At 42.1% G+C, this 27,081-nt stretch overlaps 1 long non-coding RNA gene across 1 annotated transcript in view; it reads right to left on the reverse strand.

Annotated features, from left to right (window-relative positions):
• LOC136884230 (uncharacterized) overlaps nt 1–26,033 on the reverse strand; it is a 222,298-nt gene extending 196,265 nt beyond the window's left edge. Inside the window, exon 1 of the long non-coding RNA XR_010861317.2 lies at nt 25,963–26,033. This is a non-coding gene — a long non-coding RNA (uncharacterized lncRNA). The remainder of the gene's footprint in view (nt 1–25,962) is intronic.
• Between the last annotated feature and the right edge of the window lie 1,048 nt (nt 26,034–27,081).

Here is a 27,081-nt window from a genome sequence, read left to right on the forward strand (position 1 = left end):
CTGTACTTCCTTATTCTGTTGCTGAATATTGCTGCTCTACCTGGCTTAACAGTGCTCACACTGGATTAGTAGACTCCCGGCTGAATCAAGCAATGCGTATCATTACAGGATGCATCCGACCAACTAACACACTGGCTTTCCACCTTAAGCCACATACCACCTCCATCCCTAAGAAGATTACAGTCACTGCTTAACTTATGTAGAAAAGAATCCTCAACCTCTCTATTCATTCTGACATAGCAGCTTCTCCAGCTAAATGACTGAAATCCAAACACCCTTCTTGACGTACTGCAATGAATCTACAGGACACCTTTAATGTATTAGACGCCTGGAAAGAACAATGGCAACAGCAATCCTCGTTACCATATCATCATATCATTGAGAACCCCTGCAAGTTCCCAGATGGTTTTTCCCTTCCCAGGCGGCAGTGGAGGACGCTAAACCGAATTAGGACCGGCCAAGGTAGAGGTGGAGCAACTCTCTTCAAATGGGGATGGATGACATCACCGCAATATGACTGCAGAGAAGAGGAGCAGACAGTGGATCACACTGCATTTGAGTGTCCTTTGCGTGCTAGAGAGGCTCTAAAGAGGACTGTGTCTCAAGCGAAGCTCTCTTCTGGCTCTCAACTGTTGACATGGAACTTGAGATGATAGTTGTACATATTGTATATAATATTCTAATCATACGCTAAATAAATAAAATAAAACTTTATTTATCAACAAGAAGGATTGGCTATGGGATCGCCGGCCTTGTGTATCTTATTACAAACCATTATTCTCGTCATTGTTCCGTACTGAAAACAACTACATCACTAAGTTTACACAAGGAGTATTTTATTACACCACCTATTCAATACAATCCACTGTTGCATGGTTAAATGAACATAGAAACTACCAGATTTTAAGGTACATGTTTCGCCCCTCTTTTACTGGGCATTATTCAATCCTAAAACAAACTTTGGTATAAGGACCTTATAAACTATACTGTTGAACTCTTAACAGTATTGACACTGTGGTTCATTATGTTTACGGTACAAAGATACCGTACTTGAAAAAACATATATACACACATTAAAATCACTTTAAAAATATTAAAATGTTCGTCTAAAAGAATTTTGTATCACATTATTTCTTAAAAATAATTCATATCTGACTGAAATGGATCCTCTTCGTAAAAAGCATGAAATATATGCAACGCTTGGGGACCAGAGTACTGAACCCAAGGCATCAATGGATAGGACGTACATAGTATTTGGTGAATGAGCAAGTACCCATTTTAAGGTAATGGCACTATATATCGACGAACGCCCTTTAAATATCGAACAGTTCACACATCTTGTTACAAAATAAGAATATCACAAAGTTTACGTAACGTGTGAGATTTCTAAATTCACCCTTCTAAACTTTAGCTTTATGTCAATAGGTCGAAGTCGTTACCGTGTTGGCGAGCGCGGGAAAGTCTCAGAACTTTGGAGTTGGCGGGGTTTTGATGAGATTGTTGTATTGTTACTAAGGTGTAGTGACCCTGTGATTATCTGTTTTTGCCAGTAATATAATGTCTTCAGAAAGTATTCCTGAAATAATCGGTTGTGTTACAATACAAGAAATTAATAAACATGTATATTTGTCGACTTTTCACCTATCTTAAACGATTTCTTGTGTCTGCCTGATGCCATACGTTGTTCTAATCACTTTATTTAACAATCCTGTCATTATCCAAGGTTTCTCGTCGTCGGCAAATAAAGTGGCAGCGACAAGAGGGAATGTGTGGGGGCAGTTATCCAGCACTCTAAAAAAAAAAAAAAAATTGTATTACATTTTCGCCATTTAAAACTAGAAAGCAGAAAATAATTGTTTTTGCAGTTCTTTATTATTTCCTTAACTAGTGCTCAGAGCTTGACGATTGTCAAAATTAAGACGCCAAACGGGGGAATTGTCCCTAAAGCCAAAGTTAAACCTGTTGAAAAAAATGAAATGGTGTCAGTATTCATTATCTGTCTTGACCAAAGCTGTTCAACAGGTTAAGTCCGGTATGATGTCGCAAAGGCTGGCATCTAAAACATACCAGGTCCCTTTAACAACGTTAAATGACAAACTATCTGGACGTCAGAAGATTCAGGCTGCCCTTGGGCGGAAGCCATTCCTGAGTCCACGAGAAGAGGGCATTAGTGAATACATAATCCACATGGCTAAGAGAGGATTTCCGTTGAAGAAAAAGAATTTACTTGACAATGTTCAGCAAATTGTGCAGTCATCAGGAAGGAGCACACCATTTAAGTATGGAAGACCTCGTAAAACCTGGTTCAAATGTTTTATGGGACGACATCCCTTCCTGTCTCAGAAGAAGGCTGAAACAATTAGCAAGCGCAGGGCTGCTGTCTCTGAAGAGAGAATACGTTGTTGGTTTGCTGGATTGTCGAGCTACCTGGAATCTATGGATCTGAGATCAATTATGGAAGACCCAAGCAGGATCTTCAATGCAGGCGAGACAAATTTTCTGTTCCATAAGGTTTCAGGAAGGTACCTTGGAGTCAGAGGGGAACAGCTTCAAATTACGGCAACCTTTAAAGAGAAAGAAGGCATAACAGAGCTCGGAAATTTCTGTTGTGCCCCAACAATGATCGTCTACAGCAACGTAAGACTTCAGCAACTTATCAACTGGATCTACGAGAAAACTGAAAGTGGCTGGATGAAGGCCCCAACGTTTCTGAACTACCTTCAACACTTTAGGTCATGGCTAGAGGTAGAGAAAATTACACTTCCTATTTTATTTCTTGATGGACACAGGAGACACTTATCCCTTCAAGTCAGAGAATAGTGTCATGACCATGGAATAATCTTGTACTGCCTTTTCTCTAACGCCACCCATCTTCTGCAACCGGCAGATGTCGGGGTATTTGCACCTCTAAAGAGAGCATGGGAAAATGCTCTTCAAGACGAGAAAATACGAACTCTCGGTGCATCAGTAACCAAGGTAAATTTTGCACCCATGTTAAAGTTTGGGATGATGCTGTTAGGCCAGATATTGTGAAAAGCGCCTTTCGTAAGTGTGGTCTCTATCTACTAGATCCCAACGCTGTGGACTACACAAAATGTGTTGCAGATAGTTTGAAATCCCCAGTGGGAAGGCAACAGCAAAAGAGTGATGAAGGCAGCCCATTATCCCTTTCCACTTCCAATCAGAAGTTGAAGTTTGTGCTTGATGACCTGGAGGAATTCGTGCCTCCTCGCATTCTGGATAAATTCAATGACAAACTAAGGCGTGATGGAGAAAAACAGAATGATGGTGAACCAGATTTGTATCCTTATTGGAAAAGTGTTACAACTCGGTACAATGAAACACGTGAAACAATACTGACTAATCAGAATGAAACGATGACAGACAGTTCATCAGAAAGTTGATGGTGATCAGGGCAGATATGATTTCACGTGGAATGATGAACGTTTAGAGGTGTATGTACCTTCTCCCAAGAAAGATCTTCCTGGTGCAGTCATTTTGAAGAGTGGAGTAAAAGTCCACAAGCCAAAAGTATTGAATGAGCATGAAATTGCTTCGGAACTTGCTTGCTCACCCACATCAAGTAGTAGCGAGGATTCTTTCAAAGATTTTCTCAAAAGTTCCTCAAGTAGCAGAAAAACCTCGTCAGTTTAGATTAAGGAAAACATACGCGATATCTTCAAAGGAGTACTGGGAAGAATTGAAGAGAAAGAAAAGAAACAAGGAAGACTAAAGACATGTGGAGATAAACTGTTTTTCGTGTTTCCCAGAATATTTTAATGTGTATTAATATTGCTTCCCCTCCTTTTGTGATTTGTATTTTAGAATCATTCTATTTTGCTCATGTTATGACAATCGTATAATGTCTGAAGTAAAGTGATTTATAATCAATATTTCTGTTCGGTGTTTAAAACCTACCGTTCGATATATAGAAATCATGTTCAATAAATAAGACCTGACTGATCGATATATAACGCAGATCGTTTGATATATATGAAGGAATACAACTGTTGCATTTAAGGGCACATCAGGCCTACAAATTGTAGATTTTAAAAGTCTGAACAAGCTAGATGCAACCAGAGCATGTTCCTTTAAGGTTTAATAACTATTTCAGAGGTCCGTTCTTCACTGGAAAAAAAAAAAAAAAAAGAAAAAAAAAATACTCATCAATAATTCATAGAGATTACCTTAGGTGTTCGATATATAGTACCACAACCCTTTATAACAAATATTTTTCAGTGAAATTACACGATCTATCACACGCCATCAAGTTCTCTTTCTGGTTCATTACAGAACATCCACGTTCTTTTCCACGGTCGTCTACATCTACAAGGGGCATTACGTTTCCATGAGATTGTCATATTCACTCTTGTGAACAGTTTTAGCAGCGATTTTGACCAAACACCCCAATGTCTACTAGCACTCATATGATGACTTAATCCATATCGTCTTCAATTTGAGTAAGCTTGTTTCCCCTTATGTTTAAAAACAGACATCAACATACACATTTTATCATACTAATCCTATCCATTGATGCCTTGGGTTCGATACTCTGGTCACCAAGTGCTTCATATTGTTCAAGCTGTTTATGAAGAGGATCTATTTCAGAGTCGGACATGAATTATTTTTAAGATATGTGATACAAAATTCTTTTAGACGAACTTTTTAATATTTTTAAAGTGATTTTAATGTGTGTATGTTTTTTCAAGTATCTTTGTACTGTAAATACAATGAACCACATTGTCAATACTATTACGAGTTCAACAGTATAGTTTATAAGGTCCTCAGACCAAAGATTGTTTTAGGATTGAATAATGCCCAGTGAAAGAGGGGCAAAACATGTACCTTAAAATCTGGTAGTTTCTATGTTCATTTAACCACGCAACAGTGGATTGTATTGAATAGGTGGTGTAATAAAATACTCCATGTGTAAACTTAGTGATATTGTGTATCTTAGCCGATGTTTGTGGATCTTTGGAACACACAAAAATTGAAAATAACTTTGACAACATCCATTCCTGGGCAAGATATGTACATCACACCATAGTAATTATGGACGAGACCATCGCAGACGCTGCTACCACCCTCATTAATCTAAATAACATTGACGTGCATATAAAATTCCCATTTGAATCCGAAATTGAACGGAAAATTAACTTAACTGTTATCAGGCAAAGCTACTTAAGATATAAGATTTTTAGAAAACCCATCCAAACAGTCACTACAATCTGTCAGGATTCTTCACACCCCCAAATTCACAAACGAGCAGCATACAACAGCATGGTGTACCGAGCATTCAATGTTCCAATGTCTAAAAGAGACCTCAAAATGAGTTGAACACCATTCGTAATACAGTTGAACCTGCTTTATACGTAGCTCTGTTTTACGTAATTCGTATGTGCGTAATTTCCTTTAGGTGCCTGTAAAATGTAATTTAAAAGCGTGTCAAGCTGTCAAGCAACAGGAAACTACCTCACTCATTTCCCTAGTACGCCTCTTCAGTGACACCTAGGCCATCTATGACAGCTAATGGTGGACCTGTTGAGGATCCAACCACCCTTTGGGCTGAATACCCAACATACATACGTAATCCATTTATACGTGATTCGCTGTTATACGTTAGTGAAATAACGAGCACATGCTTTTTAGAAAGAAACTACTGTATTTACGATCCTTGTCAGCGTAGGCGGAAGTAGAGCGGTCGGGTTTCGGTGCTGAAAAAGAACACAGAGTTTCGCTGAGTGACATTGTTGACCCTTACTTGCTGGCGGCTCACCAATGGTCAACCGAGTGAATCCCCTTCGCTCCTCCTCTACCTTGGTCGTTTTTGACCCGCTGCCAAAGATTAAGATACATTACAAGCAAAGTGAGCGATTTCATTGTGGAAACAAAAGAACATACAGTAAATTTGTTTGAATACGAGAATTTCTTTCGCAGGAACAACGGAGTAGTAAAACGTCCACGGTGCCGGTATCTGGTGTTAACTGTTGAACAGTAGTTTTGTCATTCAGTTGATTTTGATTAGCCATGGAAAACAGAAAAATGAAAAGTTATACCCTAGATGAAAAACTAAAATTTATACGAGATGTGGACGCCAATCCACACAAAACAAAAACTGAAATTGCTTCAGACTTAGGGATTGCTTATACCACGCTATGTACAGTCATCAGTAAAAGAAACGCTATTTTGGACAAGTTCTCAAAACTGGGTTCAAAATCAGCAAACTGCAGTCGTCAGCAAGAAGGAAGGTATGGAGATTTGGAGAAAGCACTTTTCACATGGTTCCAGCAAAAGTGGGCTGCAGCTCTAGCAATTAATGGAGCCATGCTGAAGGCAAAGGCATAACTAAAATGATTAGTATCACTGCTGATTTTAAGGCTTCATCAGGAAGGATGCAAGGCTTTAAAGATCGTCACGGAATCACAGGGAGAACAATTTGTGGCGACTCAAAAGCTGTGGACGTCATGGTGCAACACTGGAAAGAAGAGGTTCTGCCGGGTATCGTAAGCGATTATCAGCCTCCAAACATCTACAATTGTGACGAGACCAGCCTATTCTACACTAGTGTCCAAAAGTTAAGCATAAGTTACGAGTAAGCAGGGCAACAGGAAATAGATCGCAAACCGCACAACATATGCTCCCACCAACCTTTAGTCTTCATTCTGTATAGGAAAAGAGTGTTCCCTGCTTTGACTAGCAGCATAACCGCAAGGTAAACTCAGCCAGTGCCTGCGCCCCATATTCCCTAAGTTGTGTTTGCCTTGTTATAGTCTACAGAGGTTAGCCTCATGGTGAACGTGACAACATAATGGCACGACGACGCCATTTGGACCCTGTTTTGCAGGGTAGAATACTCTGCTGCCTGGAAGCAGGCCAGACAGACCGAATGTGCCACAAAGTGTCATTTCTAGGCTTTGGAGACGATTTCCAGACACAGGAGATGTTAGTCGTAGGCCAGTACCAGGTTGACCAAGGGTAACCACCCCACAGCAGGACCGATATCTGCCTTAACCACCCCACAAAATCGGAGTGCACCTGCAAGACGAATGTCAGCGGAGATTGCAGCCGTCTCAGGGGATGCCGTTTCCCGGCAAACTGTGTACTGGAGGCTCAGAACAGCAGGGCTGTTTGCCCGACATCCAGTGGCGTGCGTCCCGCTCACTCCAGCACCGAGACGGACCCGTTTACTGTGGAGCCGTCAACATCGAAACTGGAACATGAATGAATGGAGGCATGTGCTTTCACAGAGGAATTCTGCTTCAGTTTGCAGAACGATTCCCATCGCACATTATTCTGGAGAGAACCGGGTAGCCGATACAACCACAGGAACATCGTGGAACGGGACCAGTATGATGGTGGCGACGTCATGGTGGGGGGGCGGCATCTTGTTGAATGGCCGTACGGACCTGCACATCTTCATGGGTGGTCCGAGGAACACAACGCTCGGAAATACAGGGATGAGATACTGAGACCACATGTTTGACTCTTCAGAGGTGTGGTTGGTCTAGACTTCCTCTTAATGGACGATAATGCCTGACCGCACCGCGCTGCTCTGGTGGATGAATTTCTGGCTGGGGAAGACATTCATGGCATGGACTGGCCAGCGAGGTCTGCGGAACTGAATCCTATAGAACATGCATGGGATAAATTGGGGATGCGAACTGCATCCCGTCAGTCTCCACCAAGGACCCTCCAAGACCTTCGCATTCCCCTTTCAGAGGAATGGGATCAACTGCCACAAGAGCTCTTGGACCATCTGGTACAGAACATGCCACATCGCTGCGAAGCATGTGTGGCCGTTAGGGGTAACCATACACCCTATTAACAGCATATTTTGTTGTGGAAGACCTTGCCAAGTTTTGTTAGTCACAGGTGTACCTTAGCTATCAGAACCTTTCTGACACTTTTTTGGACAAGCTGTGACACACATGGTGTGCGAGTCATCTTCTGTTTGCTTAGCAATTCGTCTGACATTCCTATCAGGCGTTATGGCCTCGTTTAGTGATTATGCTTAACTTTTTGACTCTAGTGTACAATCTCCTTCCTAATAAAATATTAGCTGAAAAAGGTGATTCATGCCATGGAGGGAAGAAAAGTAAAATTTGTGTAACAGTACTTTTCGCCACCAATGCAGATGGATCTGACAAACTTCCTCCACTTGTGATAGGAAAATCGAAGAACCAGATGTTTTAAGGGTGTGAAAACAAAACCTACGGAATATGAATCCAACAGAAATGCTTGGATGATTATGCTTCTAATGGACCAGTGGTTGCAAACACTGGACATTAAAATGAAAAAGAAACAGAAGCTCCTTATGGATCGATGTACAGCACATCCACCTCAAATTCTGGACAATGCCCGAATGGAATTTTTTCCCTCCTAACTGTACCAGTGTTCTACAACCACTTGATTTGGGCTTCATTGCAAATTTCAAAGCTCATTATAGAAAAAATGCTGGTTCAACATATAATAACACTGAATGATATAGGAAATGAACCTCTCCATTAACTTGCTACAAGCCATGGACTTTATTTCGGCTGCCTGGAAGCAGGTGTCATCCTCCACAATCAGCAACTGTTTCGGCAAAGCTGGTGTCTTACTAGGAGAGGCTGCCTCTAATGATGATTATGGGGATGAAGTTTTGTCTGGCAATGAGCTAATGCTACCAGAGAGTGTAGAATTCGATACTTTTGTGCATTTACAAGTAACAACTCTCATTGTTCCGGATTGAACCTATGGATGGTATAATTTTTTCCTTCCGCAGCCCAGAGTTTATAACATTATAAGGAAGCTAAAATAATGCATACTTTGAATACCTTGTAGAGGAGAGATGTGTTTGTTGTGATGTCTAGGTGATGTCTAGGAACCCACCAACCCGCCCCCAGAAGTATATTTACTTTTATAACCTAATGAGAGCAGCAGCCGCCATCGACCATGGCTAGAGTAACTATTCGCATTCTCATTGGTGAAAGGAATGTGACGTCATTGCCATCAATGCTGATAGATACATTGTGTTACCACCCCGGCTGAATAAAAGCACGAAGAAAAAACACCATGTAAAGGAAACAATGTGAAATACACAACAGTAATTTAATACTTGCATTAATGTCGAGGCAGATACAGGGCTGCGGCCCTTCTAAACAGTCCAGACCAGTGGTCTTGTCCCCATCCGCACGTCCACACCAATTGTGTTTCGTCACAAAACTAGGTGCCTAAGGCCGCTTCGCGGCTTCTAACCGACCAGACCAACGGTCTTGTCCACGGCAAGAATCCTAACCGACCAGACCAACGGTCTTGTCCACAGCAAGAATCCTAACCGACCAGACCAGCGGTCTTGTCCACGGCAAGAATCCTAACCGACCAGACCAGCGGTCTTGTCCACGGCAAGAATCCTAACCGTCCAGACCAAAGGTCTTGTCCACGGCAAGAATCCTAAACAATAATCGCCACCAGTAACAGTAAGTACCACTCATTAGTTCCCAAGTACAGAGGTTGGCAGCCCTGATCGCCTCTCTACAACATTCTACCCGAGCGTGCAAACAAACGACAGTCATACAGCGCACAGCTGAATATAGCGAGTGCTGGGCTGCGGAAGGTAAACTTATAATCTATGGAGATGTATGTAGGCAATCCCCATGATGATTGTTATCAGATTCCCATTGATTTAATTATCTACAAAAACTTATGACTGCAAGGGAGTCGAAACCGATCTTCACTTAATAAATTTCAAATATTTTACATCATGTTGAAAGGTGGAACAGCCCTCGAACTCTATTATATTAGTTATACGTCAACACAGAAATGAAAATCATAACCTATGACCTCTACCACTTTGAATAAAGATAAAACTCCTTACGTTCAACGAACAAATTTACAAAGTCACCAACATCTTTAAAAAGCACGATGTAAAAGTAGTATTCAAAAAGCAACAATAGGAATGCACACGTCTTACATAATACTTACTTACTGGTTGGCGCTACAGTCCTTGTAGGTCCTTGGCCTCCTTTATCACCTGCCTCCATTCATCTTGTTCCTCAGCTTTCTTCTCCAACGTTTAACTCTTAACTTTCTAAGGTCATCCTCAACATCATCAATCCATCTTTTCCTGGGTCTTCCTCTCCTCCTCCTTCCATCAAGTTTCCCTATAAACACCTTTTTTACGGTGCAGGTTTCTGCCATTCTCTGAACATGACCGGCCCACCTAATTCTTCCCTGCTTAATTTTAGCAACAATATCTGGCTGGCCAAACAGTCCTTGCAGCTCTACATTTGTCCTCATTCTCCACCCATCCTGCTCTCTTACTGCACCGAATATCTTTCTCAATATCTTCCTTTCCCACCGTAACAGCCATTGTTCTTCTCTGGAGGTCATCACCCAGCATTCTGAGCCATACATAACTATTGGTCTTAGTACTGTTGTGTATATTTTAATATTTGTATTCCTGCTGACATTCCTGGATTTAAACATATTTTGCAAGACGTAAAAGCATCGGTTTCCACTTGTTATCCTCTCCTGTATTTCCACGGAGGTTTTATTGTCCTCTGTTATTATAGAGCCTAGATATTTGAAAGATGTAACTCTTTGATATTCCTTCCCATTTAATCTTACTGGGGTCCTTCCTCTTACTCCCTCTGTATCTCCCATCTTCATATATTTTGTTTTGTTTGTATTCACCTCTAGTCCTAGGTCCCGTGCTTTCTCTTCTAATACTGAGTAGCTCTCTTCAAGAGCTCTCATTTCTTGCAATTATTGCTACATCATCAGCATATGCTATCACTTGTACTAATCTGTTCAAAATGGTTCCCCCTGGGTTGATGGGCAATTGACGGATTACTTTTTCCAATGCTAGGTTAAAAAGCAGTGTGGAAAGTACATCTCCCTGTCTTAGTCCTCTCTCCACTAAAAACTCCTCTGACAGATCTTGCTCCACTCTCACCTTGCATAGCGTTGTTTTCAAAGTCATTTCTGTTAATCTAATCAATTTCCTTGGGATTCCAAATTCTTTCATAATCTTGTAAATTTTACCCCCATCTAGACTGTCATATGCCTGTTTAAAATCAACATACAGCTGATGTAGCTGTTTGTCATATTCATAAAATTTCTCTAGCACTTGTCGTAATATAAATATCTGATCCAGAGTAGAGCGATGTTTTCTAAAACCTGCTTGGTAATCCCCTAATATTCTTTCCATCCATAATTCCAATCTTAAGGCTAGTACCTTACCAAAAACCTTGTACGTTCCATCCAGCAAGGTGATCCCTCGAAAATTTCCACATACTGCCTTATCTCTTTTTTTATGTAATGGGTAAATTATACCCAATGTCCAATCCTTGGGTATTTCCTCCTTTGTCCAAACCTCCTTAATCAATTCATAAACAGCCTTTTCTATTCCCTCTCCCCCATATCTCAACAGCTCTGACTCCATTCCATCTTCACCTGGGGCTCTATTATTCTTTAATGCATTAATTGCAGCGTTGACCTCTTCTAAGTCTGGCTGTTTTACTGATTCCTCTTCCAATTCTCTTTCTTCCCCATCAACATTTATATTTTCCTCCTCTCTATCATCTTCATTATTTCCATTGAGTAACTCGTAAAAATACTCCTGCCATCTTCCAAGCACTTTGCTTTTATCACCCAGAAGGTTTCCATCTTTATCCTTGAAGAAAACAGCTCTTGGTTGAAATCCTCTCTTAAGGTCTTTTGTTCTTTCATAGAACTTTCGTACCTCGTTTCTATCCTTCATTTCATCTAGTTCTTCGATTCTCTTTCTTTCAAATGCTCTTTTCTTATATCTACATATCTTATCTGCTCTTCTTCGTTTCTCTCTATACTCTTCTACTGTTTGTCTTGTTCTCCTTTGAAGCATTCTGTTCCTAGCATCATTCCTCTCTTGGATTAATGTTGAACATTCCTCATCAAAACATTCTGCTCTCTTTACCAATTTCTTCTTTCCCAGGGTACTATCTGCAACTTCACTGATAGTTGTTTTCAGTATCTCCCATTTATCTTCCACTTCTCCTTTCTCCCATAATTCCCTTTTTATTGCCAAAGATTCAGATATTTTCTTTTTGTATTTCTCTTGCAATTCCTCATCTTTTAGACCTTCAATATTGTGCTTTGCCTTTTTTGTTACTTTTTCCGTTCTTGCCAAATCTATTTTTTGTGTACTTGACTAACAAGATAGTGGTCTGTACCTGCATCGGCACCTCTGCAGCTTCTAACATCCATAATATCTGATGCATGTCGCCTGTCTATGATAACACGGTCTATTTGATTTCTTGTCACACCATCTGGTGAAATCCAGGTCTCCTTGTGAATGTTTTTCCTACGATACCAAGTACTTTTAATTATCATCTGCTTTCCACTCACAAAATCAATCAATCTCAATCCGTTATCATTACTTACTTCATGCAGGTTTTCTTTCCCTACTAAGTGTTTGTACACTTCTCTTCCAATTTTTGCATTTAAATCTCCAAGGATAATTTTCACATCATGCCTTTGAACTTTATTAATTTCTTCCTCCAATTTAGTATAAAATGCATCTTTCTTCTCATCTTCTGCCTCCTCAGTAGGGGCGTACACACAAAACACAGTTATGTTGAAGAATTTTGCCCTAATTCTCACAGAGCACATCCTATCATTGATTGGAGTAAAGTTGATCACGCTTTGCTTTACCGACTTATGTATGAGGAATCCTGTGCCATTACTGCCTGCTTTTTCTCCACCGTACATCAAAATATGTTGTCCAGACATCATCCCTTGCCCTTTCCATCTTAGTTCCTGTAGAGCTATTTTCACTCCATACTTATCCATTTCATTTCTTAATTCTTTCAACTTGCCAGGTCTCTTCAATGTCTTAACATTCCACGTTGCTAATACAATATCCTTTTTCCTTCTCTTTAGCCATTTTTCTCGCACGTTCGTCACCAAGTTTTCCAGTCCTGCGTTATTCATTCTTAAGGTATCTGTAACAGTTGGTTTTTTTACGAGGTAGGGGAGTTAACCCTCCGCTCAACCCCCAACCTGGAGGACCAGGGTATCACTCTTAGTCTGGATCATCACCTTAGACCTGTCCAGCTTGGGTGGCCCTACCAGGAGCAGATGCTCCCGCCAGCATAGCTCTAAGGATCATTTGACCAGGCAAGCCTCCAATAAACACCCGGCAAAATATATTTTGTCTTACATAATGCCATATCCAGGGGCGTAGCCAGGGGGGGGGTTACTGGGGGTTAGAACCCCCCCCCATGGAACTTTCACAAAAAGAAAATAAATATAAACTGACAGTTAACAATAAATTAAATAAACATTGCTTAAAATAGATAGATAATAGATAATAGATAATAGAAATTAGATAATGTCTATTAACTGTTGGAGTATGCAAATTCAGTGTCTGCATGACTGCCGCGCCGGCTCTTTGTTCGTAGTGTGTGCGTGTTTCGAAACTCCGCCGGCTCAATCAGCTGTCTCGATGCCTCGACACCACAACGTTTCGTGTACCGTGTGTCGCGTGAACAGAAGCTCAGTCCTTCCGTACATGTCAGCTACATCGATGCTTTGAAACAGAAAAGATTTTTGAAACGGTGACGGTGGTTTGTTTATCTTCTCGCCTCAATAGAAACACTCCGATTGACATTGTCCTGAAGTTGAACTGACACTCGTTAATAGACGCTTCATATTCCGCACCGCAAGTCAAGTTACTAAAAGAACAATGTACTCCGCATTGTAAGGTATTTGTTGTACACAGAAAAAGGACATTATTGTTCTCAAAGCAGGGTCATACTATGCTCCCATTTGTCAAGTGCAAACGTTTCGAAAATTATGTTTTTAAACTTCAAATTGAACTAGATTTTAAAGCTGGATTAGGCCAAATCTGTTACTGTACGACCAACCAGATGAAGTAGACAGAGAAAAGAAGTATATCTACCTGCCTACAGAGCCATATAACAACAATAAATACGAGCTTGACGACGTAGAAGTGAGGGGTCTCATGATCGGTGCAAAAGGGACAATCCCTAAGAAGACGAGTTTCAACATCAGTACCAAGGACATCAAAGCGCTCAGGGATTCTCTTCTGACACTCATTCAGACACCACTTATATTCGCCAGACAAAGATCATGGATTGATCATTTACAAAAAAAATCCTTATACACTGACTGACAGAGCAAATGCAACACCAAGAAGGAGTGGTCAGAACCTTATGCCAATTGCAGGGTAGACTGACGTCACTGAGGTATGCTCATGATGTGAAATGCGCCGCTGTGCTGCGCACGTAGCGAACGATAAACGGGACACGGCGTTGGCGAATGGCCCACTTCGTACCATGATTTCTCAGCCGACAGTCATTGTAGAACGTGTTGTCGTGTGCCACAGGACACGTGTATAAGTAAGAATGCCAGGCCGCCGTCAACGGAGGCATTTCCAGCAGACAGACGACTTTACGAGGGGTATGGTGATCGGGCTGAGAAGGGCAGGTTGGTCGCTTCGTCAAATCGCAGCCGATACCCATAGGGATGTGTCCACGGTGCAGCGCCTGTGGCGAAGATGGTTGGCGCAGGGACATGTGGCACGTGCGAGGGGTCCAGGCGCAGCCCGAGTGACGTCAGCACGCGAGGATCGGCGCATCCGCCGCCAAGCGGTGGCAGCCCCACACGCCACGTCAACCGCCATTCTTCAGCATGTGCAAGACACCCTGGCTGTTCCAATATCGACCAGAACAATTTCCCGTCGATTGGTTGAAGGAGGCCTGCACTCCCGGCGTCCGCTCAGAAGACTACCATTGACTCCACAGCATAGACGTGCACGCCTGGCATGGTGCCGGGCTAGAGCGACTTGGATGAGGGAATGGCGGAACGTCGTGTTCTCCGATGAGTCACGCTTCTGTTCTGTCAGTGATAGTCACCGCAGACGAGTGTGGCGTCGGCGTGGAGAAAGGTCAAATCCGGCAGTAACTGTGGAACGCCCTACCGCTAGACAACGCGGCATCATGGTTTGGGGCGCTATTGCGTATGATTCCACGTCACCTCTAGTGCGTATTCAAGGCACGTTAAATGCCCACCGCTACGTGCAGCATGTGCTGCGGCCGGTGGCACTCCCGTACCTTCAGGGGCTGCCCAATGCTCTGTTTCAGCAGGATAATGCCCGCCCACACACTGCTCGCATCTCCCAACAGGCTCTACGAGGTGTACAGATGCTTCCGTGGCCAGCGTACTCTCCGGATGTCTCACCAATCGAACACGTGTGGGATCTCATTGGACGCCGTTTGCAAACTCTGCCCCAGCCTCGTACGGACGACCAACTGTGGCAAATGGTTGACAGAGAATGGAGAACCATCCCTCAGGACACCATCCGCACTCTTATTGACTCTGTACCTCGACGTGTTTCTGCGTGCATCGCCGCTCGCGGTGGTCCTACATCCTACTGAGTCGATGCCGTGCGCATTGTGTAACCTGCATATCGATTTGAAATAAACATCAATTATTCATCCGTGCCGTCTCTTTTTTCCCCAACTTTCATCCCTTTCGAACCACTCCTCCTTGGTGTTGCATTGTCACTGTCAGTCAGTGTATTTAACGAAGTTGTTATAGTGTATTCTTTGTCTTTACGCAGCCACCAAGTGGATTTTGAAAATGAAATAAAAATAATACCGATATTCGACTCTTCTTAGATGAATTACTCATTTTATAATCATTCTAGTTCACTTGTTAACTATCTTACCATGCTTTCGTAACTACATGGTTACATGTACGTAAAACCGAGCGAGTTGGCCGTACAGTTAGCTGTGATCTTGCATTTGGGAGATAGTGGGTTTGAACCCCACTGTCGGCAGCTCTGAAAATGGTTTTCCGTGGTTTCCCATTTTCACACCAGGCAAATACTGAGGCTGTACCTTAAGGCCATGGTTGCTTCCCTGTCACATCTACGTATCTACCTATCTACGTCGGTGCGACGAAAAGTAAATTGTAAGAAGAACAAGAAAAAGGAAATTGAAGACAACAGAAAGAAGATTATTCCTATTATCGAAACTATCATTTTGTGTGGCCGCCAAGGTTTACCCCTTAGAGGACATAGAGACGATGGACCCATTATATTGAATGATGAAGAGCCTACTGAAAATGATGGAAATTTTAGTACTTTCCTTCATTTTCGTGCAAGAAATGGGGATGAGGATTTAAAAACTCATTTGCTTACAAGCAGCCGCAATGCTATGTACATTAGCCCACAAACTCAAAACGAGATCATTCACGTATGCAATTACTTTATTGTTGAAAACATCGTGCGCAGAGTGAACAGATCACAGTGTTTCACTATAATGGCCGATGAGACAAGTGACTTTTCTGGAATGGAACAAATGTCACGTTGTGTTCGGTATGTCAACCCTGACTCTCAGACACTCAGGGAGGACTTCCTCCAGTTTGTACCGATCACTGACGCCTCTGGAAGAGGTTTGGCTGCCAAAATAATTGATGTGCTTAAGAAGATAGGAGTCAACTTAAATTATTTAAGAGGACAAGGATATGATGGAGCTAACGCTATGAGTAGGCAGTTTAATGGCGTCCAAGCGATAATAAGGGAGACCTACCCGTTGGCTTTGTACGTGCACTGCAGCTCACATGTTCTCAATCTTGCTATAACCCATGCATGCTCAATGCAAGGAATCAGAAACTGTTTGGGTACTGTGGGGAATATTTGTTCATTTCTTAGGTGTCCTAAAAGGTTAAATGCATTTAAAGAATCGATAGATGCCACTGTTCCTGAAAGTGAAAAAACGAGGCTTAAAGCATTGTGTCTAACAAGATGGGTGGAGCACCATGACTCAATTGCAGTATTTCTAGAACTGTTTGATGCCGTCGTTGCAGTTCTTGAAAATATAGTACAATGGAATAATAAAGAAGCCTGCACTAATGCTCTACATATACTAAATCAATTATTTAATGTAAGTGCTCTTCTTAGCAGATTTTTCAAAGTGAAGAGTTGGACATTGCAAAAGCATTTTCATATGCTAATGTTGCGGAGGACAGAATTATCAAGATCAGAGGAAACGCAGAAGAGGAGTTCATAAACATATTTATGCAAGCAAGAAAGAAAGCTTCTCAATTGGACACACAAATGACCATTCCTCGTATAGCAAAGCGCCAAAGGTAATGAAGGTATCGGCCAAAGGAACACAAGGGCCACGAAGGGCGTGAAAATGAAAGACTCCCTAGCCCTCGCAAACCTAATAGCGTCGGGGTCGGAAAAGAACAAGAGTTGACCAAGAGAGGTCGGATAGGGTAGATGAAAGTGAGAAGCCTGGCACAAGTAAGTGGAAGCAATGCCAGGACTCAGCTAAGGGCCCCGTGGTCGCCAACCCACGCTCCAAAGTTCAGAGCCCTTGGGGCGTATCCTTATGACAGTCATACATGCGCGTACCAGACACGCACAAGCAGTTACATTATGTTATATCTTAATTTTGTAACTGTAACCCCCCCCATTGGGCGATCCTGGCTACGCTACTGGCCATATCCATAAACAAGTTCAATAGTTTTTCAAAATCAGGCGTATACAGGATTATTTGTAACAATTTTGATTCTTCTTACATCGGTCAGACTCAGAACACGTCAATGCCCTGAAGTATAATAAATTTTCAGGTGTAGGACATCATATGCATGACTATTCACAAATTCACCGACATAATACACGATATGGAAATTCTCAAAATTATCAACAAAGGACCCCTCCTCAACATTACTGAAAGCTGCTTCATACATACAGATCAATATTTTAACCCGAATCAATCTTAACGACATTTCAAAAAAGCCAAATATCGTATTAGACCTTCTAATTCCCATTTTTAGAAACGTCAAACCAAGAAGTCATAATTCAGTTTTTCATAATATTCACAGCATCTTTCCTCAGCAGCCATGTCTTTTCCCACATCCTTAAGCCCCGCCTTAATTCCCACCCCCCACCTCTCTCTCTCTCTCTCTCTCTCTCTCTCTCTCTCTCTCTCTCTCTCTCTCTCTCTCTCTCTCCTTGCCAAGCCCCTTTTTCCTTCTGAATCTCACAACTGTTAGTACGAGACCACACAACAATAGGCCAGGCACCACAGGTAAGTCTCGTATAACTTATGCCATTTGACTAACACACTCTCTCTCCTTCAATTCATTAATTTTATCTACAATTTATTCAGGTTAACTTCATGGACACCGCAATGAATTGGGAATTTATACCAGCCACAAATTAAGAATGTGTCAGTTTTAACCATATCTTCATGTGCCCTATCACCACTCCTGTTCGTAATAGTAATGGACAAGGTCATAAAATCTATCGGGAAATGTAATTCAATACAGCCATAGGTTCCAACCTTTTGGGAGTATTTCCCTATTCCATTAACGCGTGCCACCAACAGAAAGGATTGCAGGAGAGGTATATTTTATAACTTTAAGAAGGATTTTTAAAATGGGACTGCTGTAATCTGAAGAAATGGCGTTGTTCGATTTTTAGACTAATTTGGACTATGAACTTACTTAAAGTTTGAAGTTCAATGCAGTTGACACATACTGTGTATACAGTGTGTTTTTAATGTGTTAGACCTAGTTTTAAATGTTTATTATTTTTGTGCACACCATTATGTAGACAATCTTTTTTATGGCTATTTTAATTTAGACTACCGGGTATTGTAAAAGCTGAGGATGGTTCTCAGGACCTCAAACATGTAGGCTACTGTGTTTTTTGTAAATATAACTGATCACTACAATTGATTGTAAGGCTGTATTGATTAGGCCATTAGGTGGACCTCCCAAGCGGTTATAATATCAACTTTGTAACATTTTCATAACACTACTCTTTTGTTGGAAATCGCCCATAACAAATCGAGCTGCTTTTATTTGGATTTTTTCAAGTTCTCCAATCAAGTAACCCTGGTGAGGGTCCCATGCACTGAAACCATAATGTATTTGAGCTCTTACCAAGGAGTTATATGCCCTCTCCTTTACATCCTTACTATTATTGTAACAAACTGCCAGACCAGTGCACAGAGTGAAGAAGCTATGTTACGTGATTATTTGAAGTCTGTTACTCAACTGACAGAAAAAGAACGAGAGTCTATGAAATAGGCTAGCTTTTTTCTTGGAGCACAAGTTCATGATACAATCAACTCATTAACAAACTTCCTTTTGTTTATCCCAGTGTCGCTGCAGACACCTAGGCTCATTCTGATTTTGGTTGGTGGTTTAAAGGCCGGATTCCCTTCCCAGAATTCGAACCTAAAGAAACTATGAAAAAGCGGTAAGGGCACGAAATATCCTAAGTATTTGGATATTGAAGTAAAAAGCACAGTCACACAGTCACTATCACACAGACTAAACAAAATAAAAATCTAACATTTAGATTTCAAAATAGAAAATTATAGCAAAAATGTTCGATTATCAGCCGAACAATATCGACTTACCCACTTCGTGTGCCGAGGATGATGGCAATGATAACGCCTTCACGCTGATAACGTTTCTCCCCTTCAAGCACAAGCAAACTTGTATCGCTGTCAACAAAATGTTTTTTTGAAATGAAACAAAAAAAAATGCTAGTGGAAACCTAAGGACAGTCACTTCGCGAGCGCCACATACAGTATTGTATGTAGTGTTGCCTCTTATTACGAACATTGCGGAGTGCCCACTTTAACTCAGATAATCCACACGACACACTAGCGGATCCAGCTTCAGCCCTGGCTTGATTTAAATGACTATAACACTTGTACTGGGACAGTGTATGAGAGTGAAACTGTTCAACGACACGCGGGTGATTTTTTTTTAGTTACTATCTACAAGATCATGATGTCTTGCTTTCAAATTAGTTGCACAGTAACGACAGTGAACCACTATTATCACCGGATACTTACGAATTACAAATTGATTTCAGGGTCATTTCAAGCCACGATCAGAACTTTCGTTTTTAGAATGACACCTCTACTAGCGCGTAGGCCGTTGGCCATCGAACTGATTACGCCACACTATGAAGTTACCGAGGGAGGGGACTCCCTCACAGCGGTTCACGATGCTGCGTAGTGCCCCCCACCTGCTACATTTCAAATGTCACGTGATCGCAGAGATGAGCTTAACCGATATTTCAGAATATCGATGAGGCGTATCTGTGACAAAAAATTTCTATGACTTGTATCAGTCACAGGATGCACAAGTATATGATTATTGTCACGGGTAACAGAGATGTGCTTATGATATTTCATAATATCTGTGATTCAGTCACAGGATGCACAAATATCGTCACGGCCACGCCTTGGTCGCGGGCGGCCAGTACGGAAATACTTCTAGCTGAAATGACTAAGTCAGGTAGTATTTTTCGGAAGATTCGGGACATTACAAGTGGGAAAAATAATATTCACATTTATAATTTGAAGTTTCAATAATGCACAGGGAAAAGGTTGTTAACATGATGCCCAACAAGCGGAATGTCGTGTCTCCGGGATACCAATTATTTACAGTACTTAATGTACACTGACTGACAGTGACAATGCAACACCAAGGAGGAGTGGTTCGAAAGGGATGAAAGTTGGGAAAAAACAGAGACGGCACGGATGAATAATTGATGTTTATTTCAAACCGATATGCAGGTTACACAATGCGCACGGCATCGACTCAGTAGGATGTAGGACCACCGCGAGCGGCGATGCACGCAGAAACACGTCGAGGTACAGAGTCAATAAGGGTGCGGATGGTGTCCTGAGGGATGGTTCTCCATTCTCTGTCAACCATTTGCCACAGTTGGTCGTCCGTACGAGGCTGGGGCAGAGTTTGCAAACGGCGTCCAATGAGATCCCACACGTGTTCGATTGGTGAGACATCCGGAGAGTACGCTGGCCACGGAAGCATCTGTACACCTCGTAGAGCCTGTTGGGAGATGCGAGCAGTGTGTGGGCGGGCATTATCCTGCTGAAACAGAGCATTGGGCAGCCCCTGAAGGTACGGGAGTGCCACCGGCCGCAGCACATGCTGCACGTAGCGGTGGGCATTTAACGTGCCTTGAATACGCACTAGAGGTGACGTGGAATCATACGCAATAGCGCCCCAAACCATGATGCCGCGTTGTCTAGCGGTAGGGCGCTCCACAGTTACTGCCGGATTTGACCTTTCTCCACGCCGACGCCACACTCGTCTGCGGTGACTATCACTGACAGAACAGAAGCGTGACTCATCGGAGAACACGACGTTCCGCCATTCCCACATCCAAGTCGCTCTAGCCCGGCACCATGCCAGGCGTGCACGTCTATGCTGTGGAGTCAATGGTAGTCTTCTGAGCGGACGCCGGGAGTGCAGGCCTCCTTCAACCAATCGACGGGAAATTGTTCTGGTCGATATTGGAACAGCCAGGGTGTCTTGCACATGCCGAAGAATGGCGGTTGACGTGGCGTGCGGGGCTGCCACCGCTTGGCGGCGGATGCGCCGATCCTCGCGTGCTGACGTCACTCGGGCTGCGCCTGGACCCCTCGCACGTGCCACATGTCCCTGCGCCAACCATCTTCGCCACAGGCGCTGCACCGTGGACACATCCCTATGGGTATCGGCTGCGATTTGACGACGCGACCAACCTGCCCTTCTCAGCCCGATCACCATACCCCTCGTAAAGTCGTCTGTCTGCTGGAAATGCCTCCGTTGACGGCGGCCTGGCATTCTTAGCTATACACGTGTCCTGTGGCACACGACAACACGTTCTACAATGACTGTCGGCTAAGAAATCACGGTACGAAGTGGGCCATTCGCCAACGCCGTGTCCCATTTATCGTTCGCTACGTGCGCAGCACAGCAGCGCATTTCACATCATGAGCATACCTCAGTGACGTCAGTCTACCCTGCAATTGGCATAACGTTCTGACCACTCCTTGGTGTTGCATTTGCTCTGTCAGTCAGTGTAGGTTTAAAAATAAAATGACTAAAAAAATTTATGAACTTAATACAAAGATTCCTCTTATATACAGGGCTATTCAGCAAAGTTGTTCACCTCAAATAGGCCTAACTCGTGAACGGTTGAAGATATTGACATTTTGTAATTTGTTTTCACTTTCAGTAATGGTACTGTTACTGCTTGTAAGTTCTGGTCACGAATCAGTATTTAATGCATTTATTTACTCTGCTGTATGTACAACAATAAGACTTTAGAAGCAAAAACACATCATCAAAGGGTCATGACGTTAATATTTTCTGGGATCTCGGTACTAACTTCGCTTTTTTTAAAACGGTACCACACTATTTTGTAAACATAGCCTTATATCTACAAACATTACAAATTCAGCACCGTGATTATTTTGAAAATCGAACAAGCACTTCTCTGTAGTCAGACATGCCTCATTTGCCAGCTGAGAACTAATTTGTTCGATTCGCGCTACGTATGAAACATGAGCTATATGATTTTTCACGAGAGTTTAATCCTGATGTAAACAAATAGGCGGAGCATCTTGGCTTTGCACGTGGACATATACGTAGTTGATTGGAAAATCAACCATCGCACTCACTGGACTGTATGCGAGCTCGAAGAAAATTAGTACGACGCATTAATTTAATTTTATCTTAGTTTATTACATTTAGATAGTCTGAAAGAGTACGTAATCAAATTAAAATATGGTTGTCATATATACCGGTGTATATCTATACTTTTTTTAAATAAAACAGTGATTAAATAACGAGATATGGAGGCACAAGGCGTGGTGTAATGCAGGAAGTCTTCTCATAGTGAGGGAAAGTCCCAAGCTGTACAGCGTGGAGATAAGGTGTTGCATCTTGAAGCAGCTGTCAGTGTCAGTATTCATAGTGAGAGAAATGGAGCAAGAAGTAGGACCATCGCGTGTAGTGAAGCACAAAAGAGGAAAACCGGCCAGAAGTGACCATAGGCAGTGCGTTGTGAATGTTTTTAATAAAATAAGTGAACAGAATCCAGAATCTCCCTTCAGACCCCTCTGTTTAGTTTCACACAACTCAAAAACTGTTCCTCATCTATTTTAGGTCATATGAGCAGCACTGTATGTCCGAACACGAGACGTTGACGGGGCGGAGGTCGATACTACACGATCAGCGAATCACAACTCTTTCTTTGGCTGAGGCGTGGACATACCTTGTTTACATCAGGATTAAACTCTCGTGAAAAATCATATAGCTATTGACAGAGTTGCTAGACAGTTATTTTCTCTACTGTGCTCATAAATACACTGATAAAATCAAAAATGTATGATTTAACACCTTTGATATCGGCGCAGCTAAGTGATAAACGGATATAGCGATGAGCTACAGCGTGATCCAAGTACACAACCTAAACGATATTTTGTGACAGATTCTTCCGTGACAGCGTATCAGATGTATCGGTGACAAAGTAACAGGCTGTGATTTATCGACCATCTCTACAGTGCGTGGCCAGCGCGGCCTTGAGGCTTCGTCAATCGTCGGACGAGCTGTGGCTATACTTCCTACAATGTGAACTGAGAGGAATGTCTAGAAAATTGTTGCTCCGACTACATTATAAACAGGGCCACTTCACACTAGGCGACTGGAATCTACGACCAGCCGCCCGTGCTTGTGAAACATTGTTTTAAACGGAGCCCTTCACACTGGGCTACTCGGTAGCCGAGCTACAGAAAGAAGCCCGACGAGCGACTTTGCCGTAGCTCACTGCCGCTACCGGTCGCCGAGGCAAATTCAGCAACCCCGGCTTCACACTAGCCTACTCTGTAGCCCAGCTACGCGTCCTCTTTGCGTTCTATTCTGAACAGCCTTCAGTGTCATATGCATTTCAAGTTCCTTCTCGTTACGTATTCCGTTTCAAAATATTAAAAACTGGGCTCCGGTAAAGAAGTAGGGGACTGGAAATAATAATAATATTGCATTTAAAAATGAAACTCACTTGTGTTCAGGACTCCATTTTGAATATTATTAGGTCCCGAAATGTGGCATTCTTAGTGATTTTGTGGGTAATATTGCCACTGCCTCGGGAAATGGGTGCTTTTGCACAACAGATACACGCACTAGTGAATACATCGCTCCGTTCCACACAAGGTGCCGGCCTCAGTTACTGGGAAAATGCCAAAAAGAGATTTTGCCAATACAAGAGTAGGCAGGCATTTTTTATTATTAAGTTGTGGACAGAACAATATTTAAGGCACCTTGTCGCGAGCTTTCTTGATTTTAATTAGGGTTGAAGGGAATCGCCAATAATTTTCAAAATGCGGCTGTGTGTAGGAACAACTCTACAGTACCGTCTGCTCAGTAGTCCACAGAGAAAAATGAATCAATCAAATTGACTAACTAAAAAACTTGGTACCATCATCACATAAATAATTGGATAGTTTATAGAAAAGTCCTTTTTTCAAACAATCTTTCAACATAGGATGTGAATGAAACCTACGAAGCTTTCCTTCTTTCTTTTCGACAATAATATGAGCAGGAAGAAACACTCCTCTGCCAGAGAACTCTTGAAAACGTGGCACTAGGCCGGCTAGCTCACGGCGACGCGGAATTCACATGAGCTATTTCCCATTCAATGGCTAGCGGAACTTCGTGCTGTTCCTGTATTTAGGATCTGCACAGCGTGTTTTTTTATTATTTTTTTATTTTATTTTTTTATTATGAGTTAAGTTACTGGTATGCTGTTGCTTCATGGAAGGGGTGACGGCCTGCAGGTGGTGTTACCACATGCCCTTTAACCTGTCCGGCATCCGGGAGGAGCTTCTTAAAATTCCTTTATGCCCACCTTTTACAAATGCAATACATTCAGTGTTTAAAATATGTATTTTCCAGTCGCGAAAGAAGGAATACATTGTAAGTAGCTTGACCGTTTGGCGGTGAAATACTTCTTTTCAGGTAATTTAAACCAGTTTCAGGACTTGAATGATGTCTAATGATAAGTGGGCGACATATTCTGAACTGCCGAATATTCCTGCACTCAATCATCAATGATCTGCATTTACTGTTTACATAGCTTTTTCTCTCGAGCACCTCGTCTCCTCCCAGCACAAAGTCAGTAACACTACTCCTTTGTCGGAAATCACCCGGAACAAAAAGTGCTGCTTTCCTTTGGATGTTTATCAAGTAATCCTGATGAGAAGCCATACTCTAACTGCAGTCTTACGCCCTCTCCTTTACTTCCCTACCACACTCTCACACATTAACGAAGTGCAGTAGTTAAGAAAGGTTACTTATCATTTCATCGACTTTTCATCCCATTTACATTGATACCATTGTCTGCTGTCCATTTCCCCCTGCAGTCGCTCACAAATCATCCGCAAATATCCTTATCTGTGATTCCAGATATTTACTCATATCATATAAGAAAACAAGGCTATACAGTGCATTTGACCTCCTGAATGCAATGTAGAGTAGAATTTGACAATGATCTTTCAATAGTCAACAAAGTAAGAGCTCTGAGTTTTATGAATTAAACAGGCCAGATATTTTGCTACAAATCAGCAGGCCTACGGGTCTGTCTCTTTTATATGAAAGTTTTGAAGTAAATGTAGGCCTGATTTTGTTGTTGGCGACAATAACATGCATTAAATATTACCTATTTGTGTACAGTATGTTCCCGATATTAATGTACAACGTCCAGACATCCATTTTCTTAATGTGTCTTACATTTTTAGACCATGGTAACCCTACATTCGAGGAAGGGTCAAGTTCTATGCGACAACGGTACAACAGAAAGCCGGCAAGCCTTCACGGAGCAACGGAATTTGGAACGTTGTTTTTTCAATATATATATTTGGAAAACACGGAACTGATAATGCCCCAGACGAAAGTCAAACGAGGAAGGACCGACGCTCGTCAGAAGGGAAAAAACGGCGGCATGTAGGAGTGAGACTTATCCTAGTCAATGTTAAGTTTTTGCACGAAATTGACACTTACACTCTGTGCAACTTATCTTACTACAATAGAGCAGAAATTACCCGAATAACTGATTGTGTGCCCTGTAACATTACAACTGTCACTCACCCGAGCAATGGCGATGCCTGGAATCGCGCTAGTTGACACTTTCAAGCACAGACCCGGACTGGATGCCAGCATGACGTTGCTCACACCACACGCTCTCTTTCCCGCATACGCGCAAGCAGGACTGCGATAGCGCGGTTATCAATGCGCAGAAGGAATTTTGACTTGAGAACTAGGAGCGTAACGAATGTAATATACGCCCGGCTGCCAAAGTAACAAATTTCAGCCCCCTCAAATAAAATGCAAAACAACATCAGTGTCCAGCTACATGAACAAATGCATTATTTGTTATTGTAAGATAATTTTTAATTGGTTTCTTTTGACTGCCTCCGTGTTCAACGGCTAAGTTGCTGAATTGGTTTCATTTTCAGTAACTATACCTGTAACCGATACTGATGTCTCCGTTATAATAATGTATTCGATTACAGCCAGAAAAATATACGAACAAACTTAAATCAAAAACTGTTCCAATAAGGTTTGAAAAATACGTCAAAACGTATTATTAACTTCACGCAAAGAGAGTTTGACTGATTGTTATTCACAAAATTCTTATTGTTGTCGAACGTTAAATGTTCTACAGAATTTGCGGACAGTACGATCTCAGAAAGTATCATTCTGGAACTAAACTTTGATATCAATTTTCATTGCTGTAATTATTTTTAAATAATTTGATGCATGTCTTTTCTAAAGAGCGTGTCAGGTATTCCGACAGACTATTTGCAGCTGTGCCGTACATGGGCGCCCGCAGGATCTTTTCCAGCGGGGGGCACATTAACAATTTTCTTGAATATAAGAACCAATATAACGTTAGCAACATTAGATTGTTTACAGAAACTTCCAGTTACAACATATACTAGATGACTGTCAGTAATTTCAGCTTATGAAATAATCTGGTATGATATTAAACAATTGAACATCAACATCTTTAGAATTCCAGGGGGGGGGCAAGTACCCCCCTTGCCGGCGCCCATGGTGCCGTACAAATTCTACAAAATATCCCTGATCATTTCCGTGCGAAGTATTAGGCTATTGTTATTTTTTCGCAAGGAGTCTGCCAGGCCCTGACTTACGCGCCTGTTTAATATTACCACTATAACGACTCTTCCCCACTCCACTGAATAT

The sequence above is a fragment of the Anabrus simplex genome, chromosome 12, assembly GCF_040414725.1.
Source record: "Anabrus simplex isolate iqAnaSimp1 chromosome 12, ASM4041472v1, whole genome shotgun sequence".
Lineage (NCBI taxonomy): Eukaryota > Metazoa > Arthropoda > Insecta > Orthoptera > Tettigoniidae > Anabrus > Anabrus simplex.